At 40.6% G+C, this 21,872-nt stretch overlaps 1 pseudogene; it reads left to right on the top strand.

The window, feature by feature from the left end:
* The window catches only part of LOC129812123 (BRISC and BRCA1-A complex member 2-like), a 153,851-nt pseudogene extending 134,600 nt beyond the window's left edge, over positions 1-19,251 (top strand).
* Positions 19,252-21,872: the final 2,621 nt, after the last annotated feature.

Raw genomic sequence — 21,872 nt, 5'->3', positions numbered from 1 at the left:
CCTGCACACTGACTCGGTACCGGTGCCCCCTGTATATTGCCTCATTATTCTTATTGTGTTACTTTTATTATGACTTTTTATTTTTGCCTAATTGGTAAATATTTTCTTCTTCTTGAACTGCACTGTGGATTAAGGGCTTGTAAGTAAGCATTTCACAGTAAAGTTTACACGTGTTGTATTCGGCACATATGGCAAATAAAGTTTGATTTGATTTTGATTTGATTTGAAAAACAAGACTTATTGATCTTATCTTAACGGCTATAGCAGGGAAATGTGTTTTCACTGGTGTCTTTGTCCAAGACACGTGTGGCCATTGACCATTTATTTGTGTTTGAAAATCTAAGCCTTGTGTCATCACAAAGAGGAACTTTAAAAACTTCAGTGAACAGGCTTTTTTACATGATCTTTATTTTAGTGACCTTGATTGTATTTCAGCTATCCCTGAACCGGACTTAGCTTTCAGCCTTTTTGAAGAAGTCTTCAATACTATTGTGGATAATCATGCTCCTTTAAAAAAATGAAGGGGTAAAGGTAGATCAAATGCCTGGTACATTCCTGAATAATCAGAAGACCTTCCTAAAAGAGAGGATGCTTGGGTCAAGGTCAGGAACACAGGCTTAGTCCAAGAATGGTAAGCTTTAAAGCAACTTAGGAAACATTATGTAAGACTAATCAGAATGGCTAAATTTGATTATTATTTTACCGCTCTTTTGGATTGTAATGGGAAACAGGCTAAATTCTGGAAAACTTTCAAATCCCCGAAGGGTTCTACTACTTTCTCTGCCACAACAAATTAATTCAGACACTGGTCTCATTACGGAAAAAAACGCCATCACTTATGCATTTAATCACCATTTTTATTTCAGCAGGCTATCTCTTTGAAATAACTTCTAAGGCTATTCACAATGATATTGGGCTGGATGCTGATAGGGGAAACTTGCTGAATGCTCAGAGAAATTATAGTGAAAGCTTTTATTTTAAGCTATTTACAGAAAAGATGAGTCCTGGATGCTTTTCTAGCAATAGACAACAAGCAATCCACAGAGGCCGATCAATTGGATCACAGTATGCTTAAGTGTGCTGCGCCCATTATTGTTAGCTCTATATCCCACATTATTTATTTAACATTGTTATCAGGAAATATTCCAAAAGTATTGAAATCAGCTCTTGTGCTGCCATTCCATAAGGGGGGATAGTAGTAATCTTAATAATTATCACCCCATTTCAAGGCTTCCTTGTCTAGCTAAGATTCTTGAATCCTTGGTAAATGTACAACTTTGCTCGTTTTTGTCTAATTAATGTATTTTGAATGTAAACCAATCAGGATTTAGGGCTGGGCATACAGCAACCACTTTAGTTTTTTAATGATCTTTTCAATGTTTTAAACACCCAAATTGAATGTTCTGCTTTGTTTGTGGACCTGTCAAAAGCTTTTGATACTGTTAATTATGCTCTTTTATTGAATAAGTTGGCCTCAATACGCCTGAGTTCAGATAGAACTCAGGTCATCGTGATTGATGGGGTTAAGTCTGAGTTTCATGATGTAAATAATGGTGTACCACAAGGGTTTATTTTGGGACCTATTCTCTTCACTATTTATATTAACACCATTGGTCAATCTGTTAAAAATGGTCAACTTAATCTATATGTGGATGATATTATTATGTATGCTATTTCCCCGACTGTTGATCTGGCCGTGTCAAAACTACAGTCAGAATGCAGGAATGTTCACTCATGTTCATTCACACATTCACTCATTAGATGGTTGGTTTTTATGAAGTTTGTTTAAATTAGGTGAAATCAAAAGTTATTTTTTATTCAACACATTTTAAATAATATCAATGCCAACGTTTTGGCTTGTTGGCCCCAAAAATTATTTCCATTTATCAATACGTAGAGTAATTTAACCTCTAACGAGCACCTACCCCGGGTCCGGGAGCACCCCCCCCCCCCCCCCCCCCCCCCACACTGATTAGCATCGCTAGCATAGCGTCACAATTAAATAGTAGCATCTAAATATCATTAAATCACAAGTCCAAGACACCTAATGAAAGATACAGATCTTGTGAATAAAGTCACCATTTCAGATTTTTAAAATGTTTTACAGGGAAGACAAAATATGTAAATCTATTAGCTAACCATGTTAGCCTAAGACACCCTTTTTCTTTGTCCACCATTTTTTCTCAACACCAGTAGCTATCACCAATTCGGCTAAACTAAGATATTGATAGCCACTAACCAAGAAAAAAACTCATCAGATGACAGTCTGATAACATATTTATGTATAGGATAGGTTTTGTTAGAAAAATGTGCATATTTCAGGTAGATTTAATAGTTTACAATTGCACCCACCGTCACAAATGGACTAGAATAAATAAATAGAGCAACGTGTATTACCTAATTACTAATCATAAAACATTTCGTAAAAATACACAGCATACACTAATCGAAAGACACAGATCCTGTGAATACAGACAATATTTCAGATTTTCGAAGTGTCTTACAGCGAAAACACAATAAATCGTTATATTAGCATACCACATGTTCAAACATTACCAGAGCATAGATTCTAGCCAAAGAGAGCGATAACGTCAACATTGCCAAAATATATTAATTTTTTCACTAACCTTCTCAGAATTCTTCCGATGACACTCCTGTAACATCATATTACACAATCCATATAGAGTTTGATCGAAAATGTGCATATTTAGCGGCACAAATCGTGCTTACACAATGGAAATACTGTCCAACTACTCAAGCAATCTGCCCGGCAGCATCATGATAATACAACTATTTTTATCGAAAACTATTTATAAACTTGACTAAAAAAATACAGGTTGGCCATGAAATGAAAGATGCATTAGTTATTAATGCAACCGCTAAGTTAGATTTTTAAAATTACTAGACATACAGTGTGCGTTACAGACAGACTAGTGCCGCAATAACGGCGTCACTATTTACCATTATTGAGTTTACATTTTTCCACATAAAAATGGAATAACATCATAAATAGCTCTTACTTTTCGACGAGCTTCCATCAGAATCTTGGCCAAGTGGTACTTTTGTCCAAAAGAATCGTTGCTTGGTTGTAAAACGTTGCATTCAACTTCTGATATAGCAGCTAACTATAGCTAACAATTGCTAACATTAGCTAACGTGTCCAAATCCTCAATACGCAATACTGAGGAAATTCCGAAAAATAGCAATATACTCACATAATCTGATATAACTCGGTTTCAAATAGCTTCGTTATGATGTTTCTAACACCTATATCAAATTAAATTACAGACTGATATATCTAAAGTTCATTACTGAGCGTTCGAAAATGGCATCCCGAGGTCTCTCTCTGCGTAAAGTTCAACGTCGAAAAGAAGGCGTACCTCACTCCTTGGTGTTTTATAACCTCTGAGAGCTACCTAGGAAGCCCATTCCACTTCTCATTGGTTACTGACATCCAGGGGAAGGCGGGTGCTGTTCGTGTCGTTCCATAGGATATACACACCCCTTTAAACTGAACTGAGATCAGAGCTTCGCTCTCAGACCTTCGCAAAACCTGTCATGGATTTCGCTGTAGAAAGAGTTCTGTTCCACTCAGAGACATAATTCAAACGGCTATAGAAACTAGATAGTATTTTCTATCCAATAATAACAATAATATGCATATTGTACGATCAAGAACTGAGTAGGAAGCCGTTTAATCTGTAGAGACAATTATGCTAATTTGAAACAGCACCCCCTATAGTCGCAAGAAGTTAAGAAGTTGAATTAGGAATCACCCCCTTTTACCCTCAGAACAGCCTCAATTCATCAGGGCATGGACTCTACAAGGATTCGAAAGCATTCCACAGGGATGCTGGCCCATGTTGAGTCCAATGCTTCCCACAGTTGTGTTAAGTTGGCTTAATGTCCTTTAGGTGTTGGACCACTCAAACCGGTGTGCCTGGCACCTACTACCATACCCCGTTCAAAGGCACTTAAATATTTTGTCTTGCCCATTCACCTCTCTGAATGGAACACATACACAATCCATGTCTCAATTGTCTCAAGGCTTAAAAATCCTTATTTAACATGTTTCATCTACACTAATTTATGTGTATTTAACAAGTGACATCAATAAATGATCATACCTGGATTCACCTGGGTCAGTCTATGTCATGGAAAGAGCAGGTAATGTTTTGTATACTCAGTGTATATTATAGCAGTGGCAGCCTATTAGAAGACTTGGAAGCATGGCTTTTCATAGTGCTGTTTGGCCTCCTATGAAATGGATTGTCACACCAGTTAATGTGTCATGTTGTGTTTAATTTAAATTGTAGGTTTAATTGTTGAGACCAGCAGCTTTTCGTGACAATATGATTTGGTCTACTTTTATATTTGCCATGCATTTTAATTAAAATATTTCTTACAGAATACATTTAAATGCATGTTGGAATATATTTTATTAAACATTTCCAATTACATTTTTAAATATATAGATAAATACATGTGGAAATATTTTCTAAAATGTATTTCAGAATGTTTTTCAAATACATTAATGACATTTTCCAATGCATTGGATACACTATATATACAGTACCAGTCAAAAGTTTGGACACAACTACTCATTCCACGTTTTTTCTTTATTTTTACTATTTTCTACATTGTAGAATAGTAGTGAAGACATCAAAACTATGAAATAACACATATGGAATCATGTAGTAACCAACAAAGTGTTAAACAAATCAAAATAAACGTTATATTTGAGATTCTTCAAAGTAGCCACCCTTTGCCTTGATGACAGCTTTGCACACGCTTGACATTCTCTCAACCAGCTTCACCCGGAATGCTTTTCCAACAGTCTTGAAGGAGTTCCCACCTATGCTGAGCACTTGTTGGATGCTTTTTCTTCCCTCTGCGGTCCAACTCATCCCAAACCATCTCAATTGGTTTGATGTTGGGTGACTGTGGAGGCCAGGTCATCTGATGTAGCACTCCATCACCCTCATTGGTCAAATAGCCCCTACACAGCCTGGAGGTGTGTTTTGGTTCATTGTTCTGTTGAAAAACAAATGATAGTCCCACTAAGAGCAAACCAGATGGGATGGCATATCGCTATAGAATGCCGTGGTAGTCAAGGAAAGAGATTCCACATATTAACTTTTAACAAGGCACACTTTTTAATTGAAATGCTGGTTGAGAGAATGCCAAAAGTGTGCAAAGCTGTTATCAAGGCAAAGGGTGGCTACTTTGAAGAATCAAAAATCTCAAATATATTTTGGTTTGTTTAAAAGTTTTTGGTTCCAGATGTGTTATTTCATAGTTTTGATGTCTTCACTATTATTCTACAATGTAGAAAATAGTAAAAAATAATGAAAATATAGGTGTGTCCAACTTTTGACTCATACTGTATCTAAATCATGAGCAACACTAGATGGTTGCTAAACCGCAATTGGTTGCTTTGCAAAACTGCATTAAAGGGAAGCGGTCACAGCCCACATTGTGTAAAATCCGCACAGTCGTCAGTTTATAAATTAGGCCTGCCAGTAAGAAAACTCCCAAAGAATTTTAGACATGATGAATCAACTGATGAACATCCATGGCTTACATTAACTGCCTACCACAATGTGCTCAGGCAACTCCCCCTCATGCCTGAATATTACAGTGTGACTTTTTCAAATGTTTTTTCCAGTTACAACCTCTGTCTGACCCATACGATGTCATCATCATCATCGTTTCATCATCCTTTCCCACCACACCTTGTGGTTTTGGGCCATCAGGGTTGTGTTCAGTAAGGTGAAATGTTCAGAACGTTGCATATAAACATGTAACTACTAAAGTTATGTAGAGACCTGAATAGAGGCCTGGGTTCAAATAGTGTTTGTTATCTTTCGGAAAAACTTTTAGTTGCTCTTGATTGAGCTTGTCTGGAGCTATAGAAGAAACAGAATATCCTCAAAAGTGCAAACCCTGTCCATCTGGCACTCCATGCAGGCTCAATCAAATATTTGAAAGAAAATACTATGTGAACCCAGGACTATTAGTAATATTCTTGTTTAAAGGTGAAACACAACACCACTACTGTAGAACACCAAATACTGACTTATAATGACATTCAATCTTATTCACACAATGAAAAAACATGGTTTACGATCATAATCGTTCACCCATGACTGTCCCGCAAAACTTGTCCCACAAAACTGCTTCAGCCAGGAGCCTCCAACAAGCCCACTGGTTCATCCCTCTCTTTTGCCCACGGAGCAAAGGAGAAGAAAAACGAGGAATGACGACCGTCGTTCGATTAGTCATCCCAGGGCCAAACGAACTGTTGGTTTTCCTGATTAAACAAACGTGCGCTAATCACCACCGAAGCGACGCTGCAAGACCAGAGCAGAGGACGTCAGATGAAAAAACAAAGAGAAAAATACAGTGGTCCTCACAAGACAGGACGTGACTTCTCACAATGACCCCTCCGGCTCTCGAGAGTGTAGTTGTATGGTTTAATTAACCTTTCTAGGACACATGTTCCGCTAGCGGAACCCCTCGACAACATTCCGCTGAAAAGGCAGCGCGGGAAATTAAAAAATATTTTTGGGAAATATGTAACTTTCACACATTAACAAGTCCAATGGAGCAAATGAAAGATAAACATCTTGTTAATCTACCCATCGTGTCCGATTTAAAAAATGCTTTACAGCGAAAACACAACATATGATTATGTTAGATCACCGCCAAGTCCAGAAAACACACAGCCATTTTCCCAGCCAAAGATATGAGTCACAAAAAGCAGAAATAGACATTTACATTTACATTTAAGTCATTTAGCAGACGCTCTTATCCAGGGCGACTTACAAATTGGTGCATTCACCTTATGACATCCAGTGGAACAGCCACTTTACAATAGTGCATCTAAATCTTTTAAGGGGGGGGGGGGGTCATAAGGATTGCTTTATCCTATCCTAGGTATTCCTTAAAGAGGTGGGGTTTCAGGTGTCTCCGGAAGGTGGTGATTGACTCTGCTGTCCTGGCGTCGTGAGGGAGTTTGTTCCACCATTGGGGTGCCAGAGCAGCGAACAGTTTTGACTGGGCTGAGCGGGAACTGTACTTCCTCAGTGGTAGGGAGGCGAGCAGGCCAGAGGTGGATGAACGCAGTGCCCTTGTTTGGGTGTAGGGCCTGATCAGAGCCTGAAGGTACTGAGGTGCCGTTCCCCTCACAGCTCCGTAGGCAAGCACCATGGTCTTGTAGCGGATGCGAGCTTCAACTGGAAGCCAGTGGAGAGAGCGGAGGAGCGGGGTGACGTGAGAGAACTTGGGAAGGTTGAACACCAGACGGGCTGCGGCGTTTTGGATGAGTTGTAGGGGTTTAATGGCACAGGCAGGGAGCCCAGCCAACAGCGAGTTGCAGTAATCCAGACGGGAGATGACAAGTGCCTGGATTAGGACCTGCGCCGCTTCCTGTGTGAGGCAGGGTCGTACTCTGCGGATGTTGTAGAGCATGAACCTACAGGAACGCGCCACCGTTGATAGAGACAAAATGAATCACTAACCTTTGATGATCTTCATCAGATGACACTCATAGGACATCATGTTACACAATACATGTATGTTTTGTTCGATAATGTGCATATTTATATCCAAAAATCTCAGTTTACATTGGCGCCATGTTCAGAAATGCCTCCAAAATATCCGGAGAAATTGCAGAGAGCCACATCAAATAACAGAAATACTTATCATAAACTTTGATGAAAGATACATGTTTTACATAGAATTGAAGATACACTTGTTCTTAATGCAACCGCTGTGTCAGATTAAAAAAAAACTTTATGGGAAAAGTAAACCATGCAATAATCTGAGACGGCGCTCAGATAGAAACAAAATTTCTCCGCCATGTTGGAGTCAACAGAAATACGAAATTACATTATAAATATTCCCTTACCTTTAATGTTCTTCATCAGAATGCACTCCCAGGAATAATGTCCATTATTTATGTTTATGTCCAAGTAGCTACTTTTGTTAGCACGTTTAGTACACATATCCAAACGCTCGTGCAGGTCCAGGCGAACGTCGGACGAAAACATCAAAAAGTTACATTACAGGTCGTAGAAACATTTCAAAGTATAGAATACATTTTTGTATGTTGTTATCATAAATATTCAATAACGTTCCAACCGGAGAATTACTGTGTCTATAGAAGTAATGGAAAGCAAGTCGATATCATGTGGAATGCGCATGACCAGCACCTGGCTCTCTGCCAGACCACTGACTTATTCCCCTCTCATCCGGCTCCACATCACAGTAGAAGCTTCATTCAAGGTTCTGCAGACTGTTGACATCTAGTGGAAGCCGTAGGAAGTGCAAACAGATCCATATCCCACTGTGAATTCAATAGGCGATGAGTAGAAAATCGACCAACCTCAGATATCCCACTTCCTGGTTGGATTTTTCTCAGGTTTTTGCCTGCCATATGAGTTCTGTTATACTCACAGACATCATTCAAACAGTATAGCCAGCCTATACAGTGCCTTGCAAAAGTATTCATCCCCCTTGCCATTTTTCCTATTTTGTTGCATTACAACCTATAATTTAAATAGATTTTTATTTGGATTTCATGTAATGGACATACACAAAATAGTCCAAATTGGTGAAGTGAAATTTAAAAAATAACTTGTCTCTAAAAATTCAACAACAAAAAAAAAACGGAAAGTGGTACGTCCATTTGTATTCACACCATTTGCTATGAAGCCCCTAAATAAGATCTGGTGCAACCAAATACTATAGGAGTCATAATAATTAGTTAGATTGCAAACAGGTGGACATTATTTAAGTGTCACATGATCTCAGTATATATACACCTGTTCTGAAAGGCCCCAGAGTCTGCAACATCGTTAAGCAAGGGGTACCACCAAGCAAGCGACAATATGAAGAACAAGGAGCTCTCCAAACAGGTCAGGGACAAAGTTGTGGAGAAGTACAGATCAGGGTTGGGTTATAAAAAAATATCCGAAACTTTGAACATCCCATGGAGCACCAATAAATCTGTTAATAAAAAATGGAAAGAATATGGCACCACAACAAACCTGCCAAGAGAGGGCCGCCCACCAAAACTCACAGACAAGGCAAGGAGGGCATTGATCAGAGGCAACAAAGAGACCAAAGACAACCCTGAAGGAGGATCTGTCCATAGGACCACTATAAGCCGTACACTCCAGAGCTGGACTTTACGGAAGAGTGGCCAGAAAAAAGCCATTGCTTAAAGAAAAAAATAAGCAAACGTGTTTGGTGTTCGCCAAAAGGAACGTCGGAGACTCCCCTAACATATGGAAGAAGGTACTCTGGTCAGATGAGACAAAAATGTTGCTTTTTGGCCATCAAGGAAAACTCTGTCTGGTGCAAATCCAACACCTCACATCACCCCGAGAACACCATCCCCACAGTGAAGCATGGTGGTGGCATCATCATGCTGTGGGGTGTTTTTCATCGGCAGGGACTGGGAAACTGGTCAGAATTGAAGGAATGATGGATGGCGCTAAATACAGGGAAATTCTTGAGGGAAACCTGTTTCAGTCTTCCAGAGATTTGAGACTGGGACGGAGGTTCACCTTCCAGCAGGACAATTAAACTAAGCATACTGCTGTAACAACACTTGAGTGGTTTAAGGGGAAACATTTAAATGTCTTGGAATGTCCTAGTCAAAGCCCAGACCTCAATCCAATTGAGAATCTGTGGTATGACTTAAATATTGCTGTACACCAGCGGAACCCATCCAACTTGAAGCAGCTGGAGCAGTTTTGCTTTGAAAAATGGGCAAAAATCCCAGTGGCTAGATGTGCTAAGCTTATCGAGACATACCCCAAGAGAATTGCAGCTTTAATTGCTGCAAAAGGTGGCTCTACAAAGTATTGACTTTGGGGGGGGTGGGGGGTGAATAGTTATGCACGCTCAAGTTTGCACGCTCAACAATTTCATGTTTGTTTCACAATAAAAAATATTTTGCATCTTTAAAGTGGTATAGACATGTTGTGTAAATCAAATGATACAACCCCCCCAAAAAATATATTTTAATTCCAGTCAGTAAGACAACAAAATAGGAAAAATGCCAATGGGGGTGAATACTTTCGCAAGCGACTGTATAAAGCATCCAAAACAACTGGCAGGGAGTTTGAAAGGAGAGAGAGCGTGCAATGGTGTGATCACATTGGATGGTGATGAAATTATCCTACATAGACTACAACACTAAAATTATTAACTGTATTATTATTACAACATTTTGCTGTAAACTTGAGTGAATTTCATTTTGAAGCTCATCAAAAGCACTGCATTCCGAAGTAACTGCATCTGCCTAGGGAACCATTGGGATCAACTTGCCTACCTGGTTAACCTGTCTAGGACTGGGGTGCCGCTAGCGGCACAACCCCCCCACATTCCACTGAAAAGGCAGAGCCGCGAAATTCAAAAAAAATATTTTTTTTAAATATTTAACTTTCACACATTAAAGTCCAATACAGCTAATGAAAGACACAGATCGTGTGAATCCAGCCAGCATGTCCGATTTTTAAAATGTTTTACAGGGAAGACACAATATGTAAAAATGTAAATCTATTAGCTAAACACATTAGCATAAGACACCATCTTTTCTTTGTCCACCAACACCAGTAGCTATCACCAATTCGGCTAAACTAAGATATTGATAGCCACTAACCAAGAAAAGAACTCATCAGATGACAGTCTGATAACATATTTATGGTATAGGATAGGTTTTGTTAGAAAAATGTGCATATTTCAGGTACATATCATAGTTTACAATTGCACCCACCGTCACAAATGGACTAGAATAAATACATCGAGCAACGTGTTTACCTAATTACTAATCATCAAACATTTCGTAAAAATACACAGCATACACTAATCGAAAGACACAGATCCTGTGAATACAGACAATATTTCAGATTTTCTAAGTGTCTTACAGCGAAAACACAATAAATCGTTATATTAGCATACCACATGTGCAAACGTTACCAGAGCATTGATTCTAGCCAAAGAGAGCGATAACGTAAACATCGCCAAAATATATTAATTTTTTCGCTAACCTTCTCAGAATTCTTCAGATGACACTCCTGTAACATCACATTACAACATACATATACAGTTTGTTCGAAAATGTGCATATTTAGCCACCAAAATCATGGTTAGACAATGACAAAAGTTGCCCAGCTGGTCAGACAATGTCGTGCGCCATATTAGACAGTGATCTAGTCGTATACATAAATACTCATAAACGTGACTAAAAAATATAGGGTGGACAGCGATTGATAGACAATTTAATTCTTAATACAATCGCAGATTTACATTTTTTAAATTATCCTTACTTTTCAATACAGTTTGCGCCAAGCGAAGCTACGTCTAACAAGATGGCGTCCTAAGCGATTAACATTTTTCGACAGAAACACGATTTATCATAATAAATTGTTCCTACTTTGAGCTGTTCTTCCATCAGAATCTTGGGCAAAGAATCCTTTCTTGGGTCTAATCGTCTTTTGGTCGAAAGCTGTCCTCTTGCCATGTAGAAATGCCCATTGCGTTCGGCATGAACTGGAACCGTGCCCAGAGATTCACAGTGTCTCAGAAATAAATGTCCCAAAATCGCACTAAACGGATATAAATTGCTATAAAACGGTTTAAATTAACTACCTTATGATGTTTTTAACTCCTATAACGAGTAGAAACATGACCGGAGAAATATAACTGGCTACACTAATGCTTGGAAAAAGTGCAGGTCGGTGTCCACCGCGCACCCGACGCATCTGGAAAAGAGTTCCTACCTACACGTGTTTTTGTTTTATAGTGGCTGTGATTGCGCAATCGAAGCCATTCAAAGCGTCATCACTTAAAGACATCCAGGGGAAGACGTAAGCAGTGTCCGTATCCTCATAGCAATAACAGTGGCCTTTAAACTGACTCCAGATCAGGGGCCAAAATGTGTGAAATCTGACTCCATGTCAGGGAAATTGCTGTAGAATGAGTTCTGTTCCACTCAGAGACAAAATTTCAACTGCTATAGAAACTAGAGACTGTTTTCTATCCAATAATAATAATAATATGCATATTGTACGATCAAGAATTTTGTAGGAAGCCGTTTAAAAATTACACGATTTCCAGAAATAGTGACAACAGCACCCCCTAGCCTTAACAGGTTTTAAATAAAGGTGAAAAAAAAAAACAACAAAAAAACTATTTGTGGGTCTACTCTCGACAAGTTCTAAAAAGGCACATTAGCAGGCCAGTCTGGATGTAATTTGACTTCTGATACTGAGATACCCTGTCTGTTGTCATGGATCATCATTCTCCCAAGTCGTTCCTATAATAATGTGGCCCCCAATAATATAATGCTCCCAGCAGGCCCAGTTATTCAGGAAAGCTTTCCTTTCCCCTCCGTGCGGCTATTCCTCACGCACCTAGAACATAATGCTTTAATATAGCCTGAAGATTTGTTATTTAACTTTTAAAAAGTATTACCTTTAGCAACCTGTCTGCCTAGGGAGACTAGGCCATGCTACTCTTCAAAATGATGATCAAATGTTTGGGTATTACAGTAGACCTATAACCTAGCCTACTACACTGAGTATACGGTATGGAGGGATGTATTTTCTGTTTGTTGAGATTGACATTAGCCTAGTCTAATTGACTGTTGAAAACGCAAACCTTGATGTCGAAGCGCCCAATGTCGGTAGAAGTGATGCTTTGCTTATTGGTTATGTGGTGCATAGGCACAGAAACCTTTTGGTAGAAGATTTGGTGCATATATTTTATGTAACTATAAATATAGCATCAAAAATGAGTGCCCCTCCTTTGAAACAAAATGCCCCCCAGCTGATCATTGTCTGATGCCGGCTCTAGTATACTGGCCAACCTCCACAGTCTGTCTCTGCGCGCGCTGAGGGTTGAGAGGGAGAAACGGAATGTTGACATACTGCTATGTCACTACCCCCAGGGTGGGCCCCGTTATCCCCATCTCTCCCCTCCCTCCCTCACCTGGACAATGGCCAGCATACTCAGGGAGACGTTACCGCTGTCCCCAGTCAACCCCCAGCCAGCCCCTGGTTGTCCGAGCCAAGACCCAGCTACAGTAGAGCGAGATCCCCAGGGGTGCCTCACCTCATCTGGGGTCAACGAGGGCAGAGGTGTGTGGGGGGGGGGGATGATATGGAGGATGAGGGTGGATTTACACCGTGACCAAACCGTCCGCGCATCCACGTGGGCCATCATGTGCATGTTGATTTTGTCTATCCACACCAGACGTGATCATGACACACAGGTTAAACTAATAGAATCAACTATATTCACTCCGATTACTGCACGGATAAAAGGGGAAACCTAGTTAGTTGTCTATGATTCTCCTTGTTCATCTTTCAAGCACCCACGTGGGTTTGTATGCTCATGTGGGTAGATGGGAATTGCAGTGCGTCAAACATCTTAAATACAACCTATTTTCTATTTTAGTGTTTGGCAACACAAACGCTTGTTGACATGCGCGAGCAGTGTGGATAAAATGATTGACTAACATGCACGCGTTAATTTATTTTGCAACGCTCAGGCATGCAACGTGGCCTGTTTGGTTTCCCTGTGAGCCAGGGGGAAGAACCGAGCAGCACAACAGGGTGGAGAGAGAGAGAGAAGGGGATAGGTCAATGTTACTCAATCAAATAGGAGCAGAAAGTATGTGTGTGAGCATCCAACTGCTTTTCTCCACAAAACAGGATGTCAATTATTCATTGAGTGTTTTGATGAATTGAAAATAAATAACATCTGCATATCGATAGACTTGGAGCACACGCTTCATGTCAAAAAAAGTGTACTCTGTACACTGCATTATGCTCCCAAGTGAATTGATTAGACAATGTTTAGACCACAAGGTCTTCACCAGGCTCCCATTGGACCGGATTTTTGTTCAATTGTATTGTGAAAGAAGAAAGAACTATCTTTTACCTGGCCAGACAGACTAAATTTAACCAAAATCCAAACAACACATGAGCATTTGTTGGATGAAATTCCATTCAGGGACAAGCATTCACAATGAAGCACACTAAAGGTGGGCTGTACTACATGAATCAGTCAGACCTCAAAATGTCATAGCGTGTTATTTTGGTCATTTTAGTCATTTTAGTCACCTATTCTTCCGTTGAACTCTGTATTTAGAGCACAACTGACATCTGTGTCACTTTTGCTGATGCAATGCTGAATATGTCTGAGCCATTCTTTTGGTTTATGAAACATACTGTTTTTCCAAAGACTCCAGTCATAGACTGTTCTCTCTGCTACCGCACCACGAGCGGTACCAGAGCGCCAAGTCTAGGACCAAAAAGCTCCTTAACAGCTTCTTCCCCCAAGCCATAAGACTGCTGAACAATGAATCAAATGGCCACCGGACTACTTACATTGAACCCCCCCGTTTGTTTTTTCACTGCTGCTACTCTCTGTTTATTATCTATGCATAGTCACTTTACCCCTACCTAAATGTACAAATTACCTTGACTAACCTGTACATTGACTCGGTACCGGTACCCCCTGTATATAGCCTTGTTGTTGTTATGTCATTTTCTTGTTTCTTTTTTCACTTCACTTTAGTTTATTTAGTCATTCTTAACTCTATTTCTTGAACTGCATTGTTGGTTAAGGGCTTGTAAGTAAGCATTTCACGGTAAGGCGCATGTGACAAATACAATTTGATTTGATTTGAGATGTGTTGATGGAAGACCTGACACATTACGAAAAGCAAAACTTTAGTGTGTGTGTGAGAGAGAAATGAGGTGAATGAGGATTGTTACCCATTACTACAGGAAACACTTCCGGACACGTTGCATAATACCCTCCAGGGGCATGTACACATGCCAGAAGCGGAGGCGGTACGTCCTGGGTGCGGGCACATTGAATACCTGCTGCATGATCTCACCTTTTTGTCATCAGTTAGACTACCACAAAGCCAATAGGAATGCTTGATTCCCCGTTGTCATGCCAGGGAGGGCGGGTGTTTTTAAGTTCAATGATACACAATTCCACACACACACACCCTGCTGTGACTAAATAAACACACTCTTTACAGACAGTGTGGCCTTGCTGCCTTTCAGAGAGCTGTGACTACCCCCCACTTGGTCCTACGTAAACAAAGACGAATAGACTTGAATAGGGGTGTCTGAGTCACTGTGTGTAGTGTTTTCCCAGCAGGAGGTGTGTGTGTGTGTGTGTGTGTGTGTGTGTGTGTGTGTGTGTGTGTGTGTGTGTGTGTGTGTGTGTGTGTGTGTGTGTGTGTGTGTGTGTGTGTGTGTGTGTGTGTGTGTGTGTGTGTGTGTGTGTGTGTGTGTGTGTGTGTGTGTGTGTGTGTGTGTGTGTGTGTGTGTAATGATGTAATGAAACACAGACATATTGTAATGCATGGTTAAAATATGCATGGTTAAGCTAATACCTTGTCTATGTTACAGGGCAACTTCCCCTTCTGCGCATGCTTATATACTTTACTGATGACAACTGATTTTTGACGCAGAATACCCATTGGTTGACTGGACTATGCTATTTTTGCGATTTAGAATTGGGGATTTCGGTCTGGGGCTGTAAGGTGGGTAGAGTGCAGTCACCGCAGTCTCTCTCACCTGTCCAGGAAGGTCAATAGTCGACCGAACCTGGAGCATCCCTGCTAGGCACACACACCAGCAACCGCAACTCAGAGCTATCAACACACTACAACAGTCTGGTTTGTGTGTGTCGGGTGGTGGGTGGATGCGTGCGCTACACGCATTCTCTGATACGCCTTGAGTTTGACATCTCAGCGTTTCGATAAGTGCACTCATTAAAAACCCTGCCGTTTTAAGTTGAAGAGTATCGATTGATGCTTTAATGATATGGTTTCTCGTCTTCTTGAGAGGCTGGATACGTATTTGATCAGTATACATTTTTGCATCAAAGTAGCAAAAATCCATGTGTACCAACCAGGGTTAACTGGGGTGAATTTGAACTCAAGTCACTCAATTGATTAAGTGATTTAAATAGCTTTTTATTTTCAGTTTATTTAGTTGGCTTTTCAGGATGCCAATCCAAAAAGTTAACCTTTTAATATTGTACAGTTCTGCTTCAGCTGGTATTTGCTGGTATCTGAGAATAATGTAGGTATTTCTCTCCCTCTCTCCCTCCCCTGTTCACAGGTGCAGTATATCATTCAAGGCTACCACAAGAGGAGAGAGTACATTGCTGCCTTTCTCAGTCACTTTGGAATGTAAGTCTGGTGTGCGCACGCATGTAAGCGAGAAAAGGAAGGGCAAGGAAACGTTTGTGCGAGCAAGCATATCTGTAACATTGTATTTGATTTTTATGGTGGGCACATTAGTGTCTATGTAAGAAAGGTTTGCCAATGTGTGTGTGCTTTATGCAGGGGGATGGTGGAGTATGATGCAGAGGGATTCACCAAGCTCACTCCTCTCCTCGTGTGGAAAGACTTATTTTTCCTTGTCCATGGTGTTACACACACACACACACACACACACACACACACACACACACACACACACACACACACACACACACACACACACACACACACACACACACACACACACACACACACACACACACACACACACACACACACACACACACACACACACACACACACACACACCTCTTTCTTTCATTCTCACTGTCTTCCTCCCCAAACTCTCTTTTTCTCCCTCTCTCTATCTTTCTCTCACCCCTCCTCCTCCAGTGGACCTTCCTCTGTACTTCCCACGGGACCAGCCCACCCTGACATTCCCTCTGTGTACCACTTCACCAACAGTGGGCAGCTCTACTGGCAGGTGCAGAAGTCCTACCCTTACAGCCCGCGATGGGACGGCAACGAGATGGCCAAAAGAGCCAAGTAAGGCAAGACACTATCGGACAGATGTAGGGTGAAGTTGCCCCTAGATGCTGATCTTGAATCAGTTTTGCCTTTTCCTCACTGATGATTAGGATTGGGGGAGGGGAAGCTGATCTTAGATCTGTACCTAGGGGAAACATCACCCGTAGCATACTGGACAACAATGACTATTTGAGCTACTATGCCGTATAGTAATTACCCATAATACACGATGATAATGATTCAAATCTAAGTTATTTGTTTAAGTCATGTAATCCAATCGACTAGCACAAAACTAGAACCTGCTGTCATCTTTGGACCAGGTCTCCCTCGCAAAATAGATTTTTTTAAACTTATCTGGATTTATAATGGTAACATGAAAAGCAAAACAATTCTTGTCATACTAATAATCACTAACAGCACGAACATCAAATCCCTTTAATTGAAACCACATATCACTAATTCACCCCGGTGAAGATTTATATGGCAATTTTTTTAAATAAAAATGATAGATGTATGGTTCTCCCAAATTGTATTTACTTGACCTTTTTTCTATTTAACAAGAACCCGTTGACCCTATTTGTGAATTAATGGCTTTGTCTCTAGCTTTATGGCGTTTACTTAGCACAGCAAAGGAGTGCTTAACTGTAACAGTTGAGTTTTTGTCCTGAAGTTGATAGTTACATGGAACAGATGGAATTTTCTTTGTTTGCATCGCTAGTCTCCAAGGAAAGTCAGTATCTTATCTCTGTTTTGCTGACAAGTAGTTTTCAGTCTTAGTTTGGCACTGTGGAGGGCCCAAAATATGCAAACATTCCAAATGCCTGGGATTCCAACCTATCAGCTACTGGTTTATAAATGAGAAGAGTTTGTATTCTAGGCAACCTGACCTGGAGTGAAACTCGCCCTTGGAAACACACGCACGCACTATTTGGTGTTGTTGACAGCTCTAAGTTATTGTACCTTGTCATTCCATTGCATTTTTTTGTCTTGGTTTTTATTTTATTTTTACTTGCTTGCTCTTCACAATTTGTCATTTTCTATTAGGAAGATTGAGCATTGAGATAATCAGGAGTAGCCATCGGTCTCTCTGTCTTGATTTCACAGTGGTAAATTGTTGAGATGTTTTGTGTTTAGATTATACTCTCAGCATGTCAGGAGAGAACATTCTCCTGCTGAAAGAACAAACTGGTGCTGCGCTTTTATGGTCAGATAAGAACTGTAGTACTCCCAGTAAATCTGTGTCTGTCTAAATGACTTTGAATTGGTATCTTTCTTTCTCTCCCTCACGCCACAGAGCATATTTCAAGAGCTTCATTCCTCAATTTCAGAAAGGGGCCTTTGCCACTGTGAAACTCTAGAAGTGTAGTGTGTGTGAATGCGCTGCACATAAGTGGCAATGTACGCTGTACAGGGACTCTCTGTAACTCCATGTTGAGCTTTGTGTTTTATGCTTTTCCCTGAATTGTCTGTTTCCATTTTATTTAGTTGTTTTTTCACCAAATTACAGAGAGAAAATACTGAAATGCTGTTGCTAAAAGGGTTAGGGTCAGTAGTTCAGAACCAGTTAGTCTGTCAATAGACAGATGTTGGTCTTGCCCAGCCAAGGTACTACAACCTCAAACAAGCCACCACTTCTGATCTTCTGATTGGTTGTGAGAAAACTGGAAAAGTGCCCTGAACTCTTTGACTGGAGCTTGATGTGATACGGTCATCTTCTGGAAAAACCTTCAGTGGTTCCTCTTGATTCATATAATACATTCTTACTAGAGTGGTACCATTACATTATCATTCTACAGTTGTCTTAATCTTTGCCTTGAGAGGAGTATTCCTCAGTACAATGTACATTGGAGAGAATACTGTATGTTCCATTTTTCATTTGTAAAGACCTGTGATCATATTTTATTCACTTACTCCATGAAGGTATGTTACTAAATGTTTTCTGTTATATTTTCATTCCACCACCATCTCTCTCAATCACTCCTATTCCCAATAAACCCTGAAATCCTGTACTGTCTGTAAATACATTCTTTGTTGTTTCCTTATTATTGCTTGTCACTAAGCCACTGATGCACTGTGATTAAATTATGGCCTGTGCTAAATGTAGCTGTGTTTGAAAGAAAGGGAGAGAGAAACAGGGAATGGGGGATGGATGGTGTGTGAGAGAGAGCGAGACTAACAGGAAGAGTAGGGAGGGAGAGATGGTCTGTGTGAGGGAGGAAGGGATAAAGAGAGATTGGGAGTGTGTGTGTGTGTGCATGCTTGTTTTCATCATTAAATCTTAGGGGGTCATTGTTAGGGGTCTTTCCTGGCCCGGGGGCCAGCCCTTTGCTATATTTATTGTTGGTAATGCAGCAACTGTCAAGTCTAATTGGGAACTATAGGGTGAATGTATCTGAGGCATTTAATAGCATTAAGTCTATTAATAAAAATATATTAAAAGCGAGATTATTTTTGTCTTTTTTTGCTGCGTTCCATGTTTCGCGCGGTAACCTTTGCCGACCTGCTTTCAAATCGTCTCTCTCATCAGCCCGGGGACGAACTGCTATCTTTATTTTGAGGAGTGGAAGGAGGGTGTGCAGAGGAAGGACTGAAGGATATGGGGTAACAGCCTCTCTAACGAAGGCTTCTCGATTGCAGTCTTTATTTCAGTTTTTTTATTCACTTCACGTTCAAAATTCATTTTGTTTTCCTTTAATTGATTTTGGCTTGAAAAATCCTCTTGATCCTAACTTTTTTTTTATCAGCTTTAAATATACAGTGGGGAGAACAAGTATTTGATACACTGCCGATTTTGCAGGTTTTCCTACTTACAAAGCATGTAGAGGTCTGTAATTTTTATCATAGGTACACTTCAACTGTGAGAGACGGAATCTAAAACAAAAATCCAGAAAATCACATTGTATGATTTTTAAGTAATTAATTTGCATTTTATTGCATGACATAAGTATAAGTACCTACCAACCAGTAAGAATTCCGGCTCTCATAGACCTGTTAGTTTTTCTTTAAGAAGCCCTCCTGTTCTCCACTTATTACCTGTATTAACTGCACCTGTTTGAACTCGTTACCTGTATAAAAGACACCTGTCCACACACTCAATCAAACAGACACCAACCTCTCCACAATGGCCAAAACCAGGGAGCTGTGTAAGCACATCAGGGATAAAATTGTAGACCTGCACAATTGGGCTAGCGTCGTCCGGGTTAGGGAGGGTTTGGCCGGTAGGGATTTCCTTGTCTCATCGCGCTCCAGCGACTCCTGCGGCGGGCTGGGCGCAGTGCACGCTAACCAAGGGGGCCAGGCGCACGGTGTTTCCTCCGACACATTGGTGCGGCTGGCTTCCGGGTTGGAGGCGCGCTGTGTTAAAGAAGCAGTGCGGCTTGGTTGGGTTGTGCCTCGGAGGACGCATGGCTTTCGACCTTCGTCTCTCCCGAGCCCATACGGGAGTTGTAGCGATGAGACAAGATAGTAATTACTAGCGATTGGATACCACGAAAATTGGGGAGAAAAGGGGATAAAAAAATATAATAAAACATTATTTTTTTTTAATTGCTCGCTAGCCTAACTTCCTTTCAACGGCAACAATACGCCAGGCCAGTAGTTAACATTAGCATGCTACATCTAGCTACATGTTGAACTTCCATCCTCTCAGGCCAGGGGCACAATGCATGAATTTATGGTTGGATCAGAATTGCCTTGATGATGATAATTTGCCAGCATGGAGAATTAAGTAAGTCCAAATCCCTATCTCCACCCATGGCTAATTAAGGAAAGGGATGATTTTAGCTAGCTAGCCACTGGATGACAACAGCACAACAAGATGTAAAAAATAAATAAAAAATGTGTGAATAATGACATTTGGCTTGTGATGGGATTGGTCTGAAGCCAAATTCAAATTGGCTTCCCTTCACACTTTTTTTTGTGTGCCAGGACCATTCACAGCTGAGCTCACTTAGTTAGGCTCAACGCTGATTGGCTATTATTTTTGTAACTTATTTTACAAAGGAGGCCAAATGTTTGCTGGCTTCCCTTGCATTCAATGCTATGGGCAGCAACAATGTCATACTCTTTCTGACCAGACTGCATCAGATAGATATACACTACACATACTGAGGCATAGGGGTGCTGTTTCGTTCGCTTGGATGCTTTCTCCGGTGAGAGACATTCAGCCTTTTGCAAATTGAAGGAAATGTATGAAACAGAGAAACAAAAGATAAATATTTTTTCTTATTCTGGGGTTAATCTTTTGGGGAAGCCTGGCTTCCCTTGGCATCCATGAATACAGGCCACTGCTAGCTAGCTTTATAAACATTAGACTGATATCTTGTTTGTGGTTAGCTTCAAGGCAGCCATGGATCTGCCAGTCTCAGCTAATGACGGGTGTGTGAAACAGGATCACTTAAGCTCTGTAGCACCTTCCCTAGGTGATAACCCGGGGCTAGATTTTAGCATCACTCACACCGGTTCCACCTAAGAAGAAGTAACTCGAAGAACTCAAAAAACTTTCAAAAGCAGAGACTGAGGCCAAGAAAGTCAAAAGCTCCCCACTTTTAACAAGCTGGAGAGCTAATATAGGGATTTCAACAGGAGACAGTGTTTGGTATGCAGCGGGGTTGTTGATGCAAGCCATGTTTAAGATGATGGAGCTGAGAGGCTTAGCTAATTTGGGAAGGAGTGAGGAGAGTGGGGGGATTTGCCTAAAATTAAAAATAAAAAAATAGCCCAGAGATGTCATGGAATTGAGAGAATTACTGGTTCGGGCCACTCTTTTTTTTTATCCCGAAGTCACAGGGATATTCTAATACACTCACTGTCAAAGCAGCAGATTTTCCCCTCTTGTATAGATAAAAACGGGATCTTGTTAAACGGTGATTGTTAATAGCTAATTACTCTCGTCCTAGCCGGAACATGAGAAGCCAGGAGAGTGTGGCTAAGCCGATCAAAGGACTCCTCGTTCCAGAGCTTGTAGGTTTTCCATTTTTGTCACGTTGTTTGGGCGTTTTGGATGGGTTGGATG

This window comes from Salvelinus fontinalis, chromosome 15 (assembly GCF_029448725.1).
Source record: "Salvelinus fontinalis isolate EN_2023a chromosome 15, ASM2944872v1, whole genome shotgun sequence".
Taxonomy (NCBI): domain Eukaryota; kingdom Metazoa; phylum Chordata; class Actinopteri; order Salmoniformes; family Salmonidae; genus Salvelinus; species Salvelinus fontinalis.
Note: the sequence above shows the minus strand (reverse complement) of the source record. Positions and strands in the feature narration are given on the sequence as shown.